Consider the following 12,341-nt stretch of genomic DNA (forward strand, 5'->3'; position numbering starts at 1 on the left):
ACTCAGGGACTCAAGGAGACCCCTCAGACTCTGTCCTTGACCCTCAACCCACCCAGGCGAGCTGGTGCCTCATCACCATCCGAGGATGGCTTGGGCTCTAGGAACCTGACTCACAAACCTCCATCCTTCTGGCGTCCAGCCTCGTGTGAGTTACTGCTCAGAGCTTCCCTGCAGCCAGGACCCTGGGCAGTTCCTCCTCACTCATCAGGTCGGGCTTGGGGGGAACCCTGTGACATTCTCACTGAGCACTGCCCCACCACATATCCCTGCCACCATGGCAGAGCCCCTGCTTGTCTCTTTCACACTGGATTCCCAGGGCCTGGAACAAGGTTGTGGCTCAAAAACAAAAACTGCCTGCCTGGCCCAGGACCCCCACCCCCTTTGCTGCCAGCACCTGACCCCATGTTCATTTCACTGAGAAGTGAGCACTTCTGCGTGAAAAAAAAAAATCTATAAAGTCAGACAAATGACAAATAGAGAAAATACTTATACACAAGACAGACAAAATGCTAATTCTCCTAATATTTTATAAAACAGTAAGAAAATATCTTTGTTCATATTTTTTATCCAATTGGAAAAAATTTTACAAAAAAGGGAAAAATTACCTATGAAAAGACACTTAACTTCACTCAAAATTTGATTAAACATAACAGTGAGATATACTTTTTGAACTATGGCCCTCAGATTGGCTTAGATCAAATAGAATGCTATCTATGAAAGGTCTACTTGCACGTTTACAATAATAGATAAGGATATTTGTTGCAGTATTGTTTAGAACTATAAAGGAACAGATAGTAACCATTTTAGGCTTGAGGAACATATGGGCTCATTGTACATACCTACAAAAAAAGGGAATGGGCCAGGCGTAGGCAGCAGGCTGTAGCTTGCCAAGCCCTGGTTCAGATTAATAAAAGATTAGAAATGACCTTGATGCCCCTCAGTAGAGGAACGGCTAAACACACATGACATATCCCTAGGAATATGCCTGCAGAAGAGATGTGCTTATCAGTTGCCTCCAAATGCATTTTGAAAAGGGACACATCCTGTGTAACCTAGAATTCCCTGGGAGGATACAGAAGAGCTACACCTAACTGCCTCTGGAAGGAGGAAACTGGGAGTCTAAGGGAGCAAGGGTGGGAGGAAAACTTTTCAAAGCATACCCTATTGCTCTGTTTGAAATCTATTCATACTGTAAACACATATTAACTTAAAAAATTAATTCCCTAGTCCCCCAAGTAAAGATGTTCCCTGAAACAAAGGGATTTGTGGAGAAATGTTTGGCCCATGCAGGGTTAAGTAAAGTCATAGTATCTTTGCGCAGGATTTGGAGTGAGGTGGCTTTTAATATGCTGCTGTGCTTTGTGAATCCCAAGAAAGATTGATGCAGCACTTTCCTGTGCTTACTGTGGGACCGGGATTCCGCAGAGGACTTCTGTGGGCTAGTATCCTGTGAGTAGGTGCTGGGAATTCCCATCTCTAGGAGCAAGCACAAATGCTTTCACCCTCATTATTCTCTCTCTCACATACACACAACACACACATGTGCGTGTGCTGTACCATAGCATTTCCTGAAGTGCATTCCTTAGGTCACTGGTCTCACAAGATGCTCTGTGGTCAAATATTCTTGAGAAACTCTGTTTCTCATTGCAGATGACAAATTATTGCTTACACTTCTCCCAGATTTATAGCTTTTCTGTCTTTGCTCACACTATCCCTTCCATCTGGACTACTCTTTGTTTTAACCTACCTCTTCTTGCCAAAGCTCCAGCTCATCTGTCAAGGCTTGGGTCTCATGCTTTCTGCACCATGGTAAAGGCTTCTTGGATCCTGGAAAAATCCTAGAGATGCCTGACAAGTATCCCCAGACACGTGTTGAAAGAAAGAAAGAAATTACTGAGTGCAATAGAGGAATGCTTGAAGGAGAGAGGAGGAAGGTACAGAGGGATGGATGGGTGGAGGGTTAGATCGCTGAGGGTGATTGTGATTGGATTAATGAGTGTGGATGCAGTAGCTTGTTATACCTGTATCCACAATTCTATTCATTGTGGGTGGTACAGGCAGGACCTCACCTCTGTAGATTTGACTGAGGGACCCAAAGCAGCTCGTGGGCATGCTCTTGGGCAGTCAGAGTGGATAGGTCCCTCTCTCCCAAGCCTCTTCCCTGGGTCCTCATCCCTGTCGGAAGCCCCTCTAAGAAAAATGCCCAGCTCAGGATGCAGATCTGGGGATGTCTTGCTGCATTATGTGTTCTTGCCCTTTAGACTGTCCCCACAGGCACTCCCTAGGAAGTGGGCATCCCCTGTTATTTTGACTAGAGAACCTATGGGGGTCTCTAGAAACTGAGTTGTCCTCACTCCCTACCTGGACTCTGCAGCCCACTGGACACCCCAACACTGCCCTCTCAGGGACCCTATGAGGATGGATTTGCACAGGGATTCAAAATGGAAAGAGGCCAATTCACCTGCTTATTTTTAAGCAAGTTTCCTTAAAAGCAAGTTTCCTTACAAGCAATTTCCTCTGGAACCTTCAGCAAATTCCCTAACCTCTTTGAACCCTATTTTCCCTCACTCCACAATGGGTATATCTACCTCATTGTCTTTTTATGACTGTTAAGTTAAACAAAGTAGATGGAAGTACCTGGCACACAGTAGGTTCTTAGCAACAGTTTCTCTTCCTTTTTCCCCAGTGTAGATTCTGAGCTGCTGGAGAGATCGTTTCTTAGTTTTCCATTGTGTGGTGTTAGGACACTGAATGAAGGATAAATTGGAACGGATGGGAGAAGGCAGCTGTGGCTCAGTCTATATGCCAAGAACAGGTATGCAAATTTCAAAAGCAGCCTCAGCCCCAGGGAAGGCTTCCCTAAGCCTTTCCCTTCAACATTTGCTTTGATCATTCTGCTTGTGACCAGCTGGTTTTCTCGTCAGTCTCCCCTCTCACCCCCACCCACATTCCACAGATGTGGACTCCCCTCAGATCAGGTGCTGGAGATGACTCAGCTCTGTGTCCCCAAGCCCCTCTCAGTGCTTGGCACAGAGCAGGCTCACCAGATGTGGTAGCCGGAAAGGCTAGTCTCTGCAGTTGTCACTGACGTCCCCTTAAAGAACAGTTTCACTTGCTGCCAAAAGGGTGCTGAGCCCTTGGCAAGAGTTAGCAGGCACTAGGAGCCCAGACAAGGAGAGGGGATGAGGTGGTAAGCAGCAGGGATGGACAGAACTGGATGAGGGACAAGCCACTTTGTGATTTGACCTTGGGCTTTAATTCATTCATTAAACACAATGAACAAATATTACATGCCTATGTTTGCCAGGCAGTTTGCACATTCTGGCTTGGGATACTGGGGGGTGCTGGTCAAGAGTGATGCAGATCTGGCCCTATGCATTCTTGGGCAAGTTGCTTAACATCTCTGAGCCTCCGTGACACCATCAGCAATAAGGTCATAACACTCAGTGTTTCACAATGTAGTTCTGAGGGTTATATGAGTTTATTTATGTAAATTGCTTGACACAATCCCTGCTAGATTACTGTTTGCTGATATAATTGTTAAAGATATTAATAATCCTCACTCACGCCTGTGTGGTTAGAGCCAGGGCTCCAGCAAGCCTTGGAGTCCAGGCCAACAATCCAGTTTCTTCATCTGCAAGCTGAGAAAATTGGGGCCAAGGAAGTTGGAGGAGGAGCAGGAACAGATCCCTGGCCAGGGGCTTTCAGGGCACTCTTTCCATCTGAGCTGTTGTTTTTCCCTGAGTTTAGAGCCTGCAGAGCAGACGTGTATGCTGATTTGCCAAGCACTCCTTGGGGGGAAGTGGTATGTGAAGCTGGGGCGCAGTTTGCACATAACAGTGCAATAAAGGCGACTTCCTGGTCTCACAGCTGAGGATGTACTTAAGGCACAATCCACTGCTGGGCCTGCAGTGTGCTGCTCTGAGCACCTCCTCCTCTCTGGCTGTCCCTTCTGCTGAGTTACAGCCTGGCCCAGGAGAATTTATTGCTTCACCCCCAGAACATTCCCTTATTGGAGTTTGAGGCAATAATAATGATACAAGTGTATTTGTAAGATTTTCCACTGTTTCCATCATGCTGTCATATCTCTGATTTCGTTTGACCTCCACAACATTTTTTAACAGATAGAGAAACTGAGGCATGAGGGATTAAGTAATTTATCCTGGTACCAGTCACCAGGTATTTTCATGAACTCTAGTGCTTATTCAATTACTTAAAATTAAGAGCAGACACTCACTAGGTGCCTCATGGAAGCCAGTCTCCATTCAAAATGCTCTACCAACATTAAGTCCTAGTAAACTTCACAGGCACCCTCTGTAGCAGAAACTTATTATTCCTCTCCCAGATGACAGAGGTCAAGGGGGCCTATCTTGTGCAAAGCTGGTATGTGGCAGAACAAGAACATGAATACAGGTCTCTGGGTCCACATGACAAAAATTTTTTGGTAGCATTCATTCTGAAGTGACATATTCTGTATTTTCTCAATTCTAAGATACATCTCCCCTAATTTAATGGTTTTTAAATTGAGATGCAACTTAAAACCAATGTATATTTATGTAGAAATCTTTTTTATTCTTCCAAACCTGCTATTTAATTAAAGTGTCTCTCATAACTAATATTCTCTTAGAATTGAGAATTGAGGGTGGGAGGTATGAATGTGGGAGATGCTGATGGAGTCAGATGGGAAGGAAGGAGACAGAGCAGCAGCCCTCCCTGTGCTGGGGTGTTGCCTGGCCCTCTGCCCCAGCTGTCCTCTGGCCTAGCTCATACTGCTCTCATCCAAGAAGCCTTACCAGGAAGCTTATCCTTTTCTAATTTCATCAAGAGCCTTTTTAAATTTCAGAGCATTTCAGTGACATGACAGAGCGAATAGCTGACTAAACACTTTCTCCTCAATCATAGGTGATACTAACATCCTTGTTTCACAGATGAGAAGACTAAGGCTTGGAGAGGGGCGGTAACTTGCCTAACCTCTCTCTCAAGAGAAGCGGAGTGAGTCTTCAGGTTCTTCACACCAGTACTGAAGCTTATTCTGGGGTAGTTAACCATAACCAGCTGGTTAGCAGTAGGGTTAGGCAAGCCTTACCCTTGGAGAAAGTGGCATTCCATGTTGTGCTGAGGTTTGTCCATGACTGCACAATACATGCTGTGACATCTGAGCTCACAGTGGTGAAACGGTTTGCCCAAGGCCCCACAACTCCCAAGCGGCAGCCCTCGGACTGGGTCTCCTCACACCAAACCTTGCTCTTTACTGCTCCTTACTGCTGGTCTGTTCAGCCTGCCTCTTCTCTCACTCCGAGGCTTCTGGGTCCTGGCCAGGCCTGCTTCCACTCTCCCTTGCAGGAAAGGGACAGCAGCTGTTCCAGGCCTCCCCAGGAGAAGGAGCATCTACATCCCTGCTCTCACTGATGTCACAGGGGTTGTGGTCTGGCCCCTCCAGCATTGGCCACCAATGATCTAACTCTTCCACACTCAGCAGTGATATGCACAGGACCCAGACTCCAAATCAGAGAGCACAGAGCTGGAGGAAGTCCCCACAGTGGTGTGTTTTGACAAGTCGATTGGGGATGACACTGCCAATCTCACAGGTTATTATAAAGACTGAAATGACATAATATCTGTGAAGACCCTCGGTGCACTTGATTCAAGCGCTGGGGCAGGGTTGGGGCTGGCTGTATAGTGTAGGGCAAAGACAAGGGCTCTGGCTTTGGATAGACATGGGCTGTGTGACTGCAGGCAAATGATTTCTTTGAAATTCAGTTCTCTCATAGGGATAATATATCAGCTTCATCAAAATGTGAGTCTTAAATGAGATTATACATATAAAGCACCTCACACAGTGCCTGGCATACAGGAAGCACTCAAATATGAAATTCCTCCCTAAGTATAAGCTTTATTATATGAAATATAGCAGAACTTAATACCTTAATTCTATTATTTAAGCCCACTGCCAAATCTCATGCTGTGGGTAGGACTCTAACTTCAAATGAGCACTGAGATCGCTAATGACTTTAAAGCACCAGCAGCCACCTTTGCACTTAGTCATCTGTCTTCCAGTGGACTGCAAAGCTGGAAAAGGAATTGCGACCAGGGGAAAATGCCACTATGTAACAGAAGTAAATTAACAGTGCACATCTCCCTCTCCACACTGTTCCAGGTTTGCTCCCTTTGTCTATAAAAATGCTGGAGCACAGACACAAGCAGTTTCCAAAGAGGGCAATGAAAATTATATGGGTTGTGGTTTCAGAAGGAAAGGAAGAGAAGTAAAAAACAAGGCAGAAGTTACTTGACTAGGAAAGGAAGGGGTAAGATGGGAGATAAATAGAAGGGTATTACATGGCAAGGGAGGCTGGTGAGTCACATGCCAAGGCCGTTATTGTGGCAGGACCTGAGCGGACCAAAGGGATCATGTCTCAAGACTTGGAACACTTTGGAAGAAAGATTATACAAATCACAGATGTTATTAATTATGATTAACAGTGACCAATGCGGGATTTGCTTTTTAGTTCAACCATGTTCTCTCATTTTCAAAACCTGTCCAGAAACTGCTGGCTGGATTACCGCACACACCTCACCTATGAAAGGCTCCACTCCTATGGCCAGTTCACACAGACGGGGGATTGAGGCTCAGCGTCTCTTGGAGCACTTCCCTGACCAGGAGGGCGATGACCAGATACTGAGCAGGAATTTAGAGTTTTCAGGGCTTGGCCCCTAACTGCCTTTCCATCTTCATCTCCAGTTGCTTTCCCTTTCCCTCAATCCTCCACCACTCTGAATTAGTGTTTGGGCCTAAGAACACATCATTTGTCCATTCATGCAACAAATATTGAGCACCAGTTACACACCAGGCGCTGTTAAAGGCAGTGGGATTCAACCGCTACGAACACTACCAGGCCCCAGCCCTGGCAGGACTGACTTACTAGTACAGGAAGACAATCATTTCCAGAAAAGGTAGGCTAGTTTTGAAAGGGTTGTTAGAGAAGGCTTCTCCGTGGAGATAATATTTAAGCAAAGATCTGAATGATGTGAAAAGTGAGCTAGGAGCTAATTGGGCCAACAGCTTTCAAGGCACAGCAAGTGTAAAAGGTCATGAAAAATCTTTTCTGAATGAGCTTAGTGAGTAGGAGAAATGAAGAAGATTCCAATAGCTGGGCAAAGTGCACAGAATCAGACTAGGAGATGTGGCCAGAGGTAGACATGGACTAGATCATGAAGGCCTTGGTATCATGGCTGGAGCTTGGATTCTGGTCTAAGACCATTGGAAGGGTCTGAAAAGAGAAGGCTCATGTTAACTTCGCCTGTTACATGGAAAATAAACTTGGAGATAAACTTGAGAGGTGACAGTGGTTTGAACTGAGGTGTAACAGCTGAGATGGTGAGAAGTAACTGGCAGCAAGTGATAGGGAGACACTGGTGATAGACACTTGAGCTGGGTCTTGGAGAATCACAGCCTGACAACTTGCTGCCAGGGTCAGAGACTTATCTTTTTAGCCAAAACACCTGGCATAATACTTGGCATGAAGTGTGTTAAATGGAACTGGAAAAGCAGCAACAAATCTTTTGGAAGAAAAATGTTTTCATGTAACTAATCTTGAGTTTTCTATTTCAAAATGCTTCCAAAGACGGGAAAACTAAATACATTGTAGAAAATAGGGAAACTTTTAAATTCTTCATACTACCACCACCTAGAAACAAGCATTATTGCTATTTTGGTATGCTTCCTCCCACCCTAGTCTTTTCATATACTTTTTTTTTTTTAAAGGTGGGGATTTCCACTCTGAGGAGCAGCCTGCTCTACCAGAATCAGTTGGTCAGTTTGACTCCCACTCCACAACTGAATGGCCTTTTACAAGTCACTTTCAAATCCATAAAATGAGGATAGTAACACCTATTGCCTCAGGTTACTGTGAGACTAAACAAAATGATCCTTAACCAAGTACCTAATATGATGCTTGGTACATAGTAAATGCCCAATATATAGTAGCTGTTATTAATAAAAGGAAGTCCAAATCCCACAAGACACAATTATAAGGAAAGTTTTCAACATCTCATTTTTTAGTAAAAAGGCTTTGCAAACCCACAATCTAACCGCATGTACTCTTCCAAAGAAAAATAATCACACCAAAAATAGGAATTTGCCAAATAAGATGTAAGCAATACCAAATATTTTTAAAACCAAAATTTTACAGTAACGCAAAACAGTAATGTGCCAAGAACTAACCCCAGGCCCTGGCTTGTTTAATAAATCTCTCTTCTATAAAGCTGACATACTTATGGGATTACCGTTTACATTAGTAAGTTTTAAGGGTGGACACTGCTCACCTGCCAAGAAATGATTTTTTCAGGCTTTCCATCTACAGTTTCCTCTGTGTGGTAGGACAGAGCACAGCACTGTCCGGACACCTCTGCTCTCCCCTGGCCTCTGCCCCCACCGAGTGGCGTGATCCTGAGCAAGCTGTCCTGTCTAGTCCTCTGTAAAATGAAGGGTAGTCCGTACAACTCTACTGCTCTAAAATTTTACTACAATGCAGATTTTACAGTTTAATATATGTAATACTAGTTTAAGGAAGAAGGATCACACCTTAATCAGTTATCTTGAAAACCTTAAATAGCATACTGAATATCATAATTATCATGTCTTTTTAGAGGGGGAGTGAATCACATTACATGCATGTATTTCTTATACTAAAATAAATTGATATATTTTCATTGAGAAGAAAGTGAGAGACTAACTTAAAAATATTTGGGGTCATGAAATCCCCTATGTAGTACACACCATTTTCAAAGGTGGATCTTCTCTTAGCAAATGTCACTTACTCTGGCTTCAAATCTATTCCAAATGGACCTCTTATTGGCAATGTTGGTGGTGAATTTGGCTTAGTTTTATATACCATTATCACTCATTAATTAGATGAGGTCATTTATGGAAAAACAAACAGTGCTGATTTTGTTTCTGCAAACACCATTGCCTACCCTTTGACCGCCTATACTCAATGCTGACTGTCTACTCTTACCTACATTCTGGGAGACAAGGAACCACACAGGTTCTTGCTGGGTTTACATCTAGTAGAAGAGCCAGGCAAACCTGACAGCACCTGTAAAGGCCATGTAGATTTCAGGGACAGGGAAGCCCCTAGAGAAAGTGGTATCTAAGCTGAAGTCTGAAGGGTGAACAGCAAGGGTCTGAGGTGACGGCTGGAGACAAGAGCCAGTCTCACACTTTTCTAGGTCTAGCTAGGGCAGCACGTCCTCTAGTCAGGGCCCTCCCTTCTATGCTCCCTTCACATCGTGAGTTTTCCTCCATCTACGGTGACTGGTTTGTTCTGGATAGTCCAGCTTTATCTGTTGTTCTGGTGCAACTATTAATAGTGCTCCCTTAGACTCTCAGAAGTGCCCTGGTTGGGACAATGGTAGGATTAACCTACCTTTAGCCCTGCTCCTGGCCAATCCTGGCTTGCATGTCTGGCTCCCCGACGTGACTGAGCTCACTGAGGTTACGGGCTCAATCGTACTTACCTTTGCATCCATGGTATGGGCTCCACCTCATTCTTCTTTGATTCCGTGACCCTAAGCTTCATGCCTGAGACTAAGTTTAGATTGAGCACCACAGACATTCAATACAGTATTTGAAATTAGAATGAAAAGCAACTATGAGACAAGGTATTAGATTTGCAAATCTTTATATCATATTAGAATCAGGGTTCCACATTTTTCTAGCTGTGTGGCCCTCTAATCCTTAGGTTTTCACCTGAAAAAAATAAGGATAATTTTCATAGGGTGGAAAAATTTAAATGAGCACAGCACTGGCATATAGCAAGCACTCTGTGACCAGCAGCTGCTACCACAGACAGTATGAGCACTCCTCCTGCTGCTGCAACCCTGCTCTATGAAAACTGCCCTAAGGAAATTAAACCAACAGCCAACAAGCATCCAGTAGGCACTCAATAAGTGAGCATGAAACGAATGCTTGGTCTTATGCTACATGCTGGCTGCAGACTAGATTCTTAGATTATAAAAATGCATTAATCAAAATTACAACTTTGAAGTCAAAAGGTCTGACTCCTCTAAGTCCAGTTTTAATAAAAACAAAAAACAAAACAACACCTTCATTATCCACAAGTAAAGAAGCAGCACAGAACACAGGACACAGTAGCACTATCTGACCACATCCTAGACATGTTAATGAACAGCATTTAAACCTCATCCTTGTTATAACCATGTCCTCTTTTAAAAGTTATTTTTCTATAAGCATGCCAACTTGGATATTTGGGTCCATCTCTTCTCTTTTTGAACTGTCAGCCTCTCAAGTTTTATATGATTAATGTATATAGAGAAAATTAGAAAGGCTTCAGACTGAGTCAACAGTAGTTTTCTTGATCCCTCAATTACAATATCCTCTTTGCAGTATATCCTTGTTGAACATTTGGAATGAATTAAGACTTTAAACTTCCAGATGTTTAAACTACTACTGTAAATTCAAACTCATTAAAAAGGGCAGATTTACTACCTCTACTTAGTTTTGAAGTCTGTTGTTCACCCTGTCCAAATAATTTATGAAACCAAATACAGTGGCAGGTAGTGTATTCTATTTTTATAGTATTCATGGTGAGAAATAAGGGGCATTTAAAAAGGTCTGGAAATTAACTGCCACTTTAGCCAACCTATAGATCACACTTATTGTTGTTTCTAAGCTAGTAATTGTTTCCTGAAACTGATCTAGTAGATTTTTATGCTAATCTGTACTAAAAATTACTTTTGCTTTTTCTGGCCACAAAAAGCTGGCTACAGAGGAGCATTTGATTACAGCAAGAAGACAGCTGCACACATACTCGTGAAGTAAATGGACCCGGATCTACGGACTTTTGTGGTAGTGTCTTGGCAGCCAAACAAAGGTGGCAGCATTTCTACACCTAGTTTGTAAAGTCTCAGAAGTTTCAGGCTTCAGGTTTTGGGTTTTTTGTTTTTTTGTTTTTTTTTCCAAGGAACCCACTTTGACTATAATGAGCACATTTTAGAAATGCTGTGCTGAAAGCTGGCAATGGATAAAGCAAGAATACAAAAGAAAGCCTATTCCTAAAGCAAATATTTCTTTCACAAACCTTAAGAATGAAGTGGCTTTCACAATCAATTTTAAGACTGAAGGATTGGATTGAAGTACCTGGCTCTGGCACTTATTAGCTATATAATTTGGGGCAATTCATCTACCTCTGTGAGCTTGATTTCTCAACTGAAAAATGGGACTACTACTTGCTTGAGTTTTTCTTAGAACTTGAATGATATCAAAGTGCTCTGTAAAAAGCTCTATAGTATCATATAAATATTAATACTGCAAGTACAATCTTCCTATGCTTTATGACTCACTTTAAATAGCACTTAAAAAGTGGCTGTCCCTAATATGAAACAAAACCAGATCTAACTACGTTACTGCAGAGGATCTGGCGTCAAGAGGAGGGGAAGACGGTTTCTTCCAACTCAATCAACTACTAGTTACATCACAAGGTTACTGTTAAGAACTAAATAAAAATTACCTACAATTATTAATAAAGCATTTTTTCTCATTCATTTATAGGTAACAAATCCTATGTTAGGCCTCAACTGTGTATAACTTTTTTCCCCAAGAGTGGGTATGTCAAAAGCAAATTACATATGCTAAACCTTGAATATATTTCCAATTACATATGCTAAATTTTAAATAAATTTCCCAATATATTTTGTTTAGATATGATACAGAATTTTTTAAAAAATGCACAAAGTTTTTATGGATACACTATTATGTTATTTTCTTTTCCTTTAATTTCAATAATCTGATTCACTTAACTTTATAAAGCGTGTGTGTGTGTAGTTATAAGTAAGCACAACTGTAGTCCTGTGGGTCAATTCTAGGCTGTAAGTTCTGTAAGAAAGTGCATCTGTTACTGCCAGCACTTAACTGAGAAGCCTGGCACACAATAAACATCCAAATTTGTGGTATAAAGTCACTATACCAACCACTTTCAAACTCCATAATCTTGCAAAAATGATGTTTCATCTATGGGGAGATACCATTGACCCAATCTATCTTCAAAGACCAGAGTTTGTGAAGATACCTCTTAATAAGTTTTGGGTTTTAAGCTTTCAATAAATTCTCAAATTAACTTGGAGAACATACGGAGATTATAAACACAAGCCATGGGCACTTTAAAAGCTTAACCAATGCTTGCTGCATGAATGTTTTTGATAAATTATCATGGTAGACTGAAAACGGGGCCCTATTTTGCAGCTCTGTCCATCAAGATGACGAGTCTATTATCCTCATCCCTTCTGGGCCAGCCTTGTGACTTGTTTTGACCAAACAAGATAGG

This window comes from Camelus dromedarius, chromosome 12, assembly GCF_036321535.1.
Source record: "Camelus dromedarius isolate mCamDro1 chromosome 12, mCamDro1.pat, whole genome shotgun sequence".
Classification (NCBI taxonomy): Eukaryota; Metazoa; Chordata; class Mammalia; order Artiodactyla; family Camelidae; genus Camelus; species Camelus dromedarius.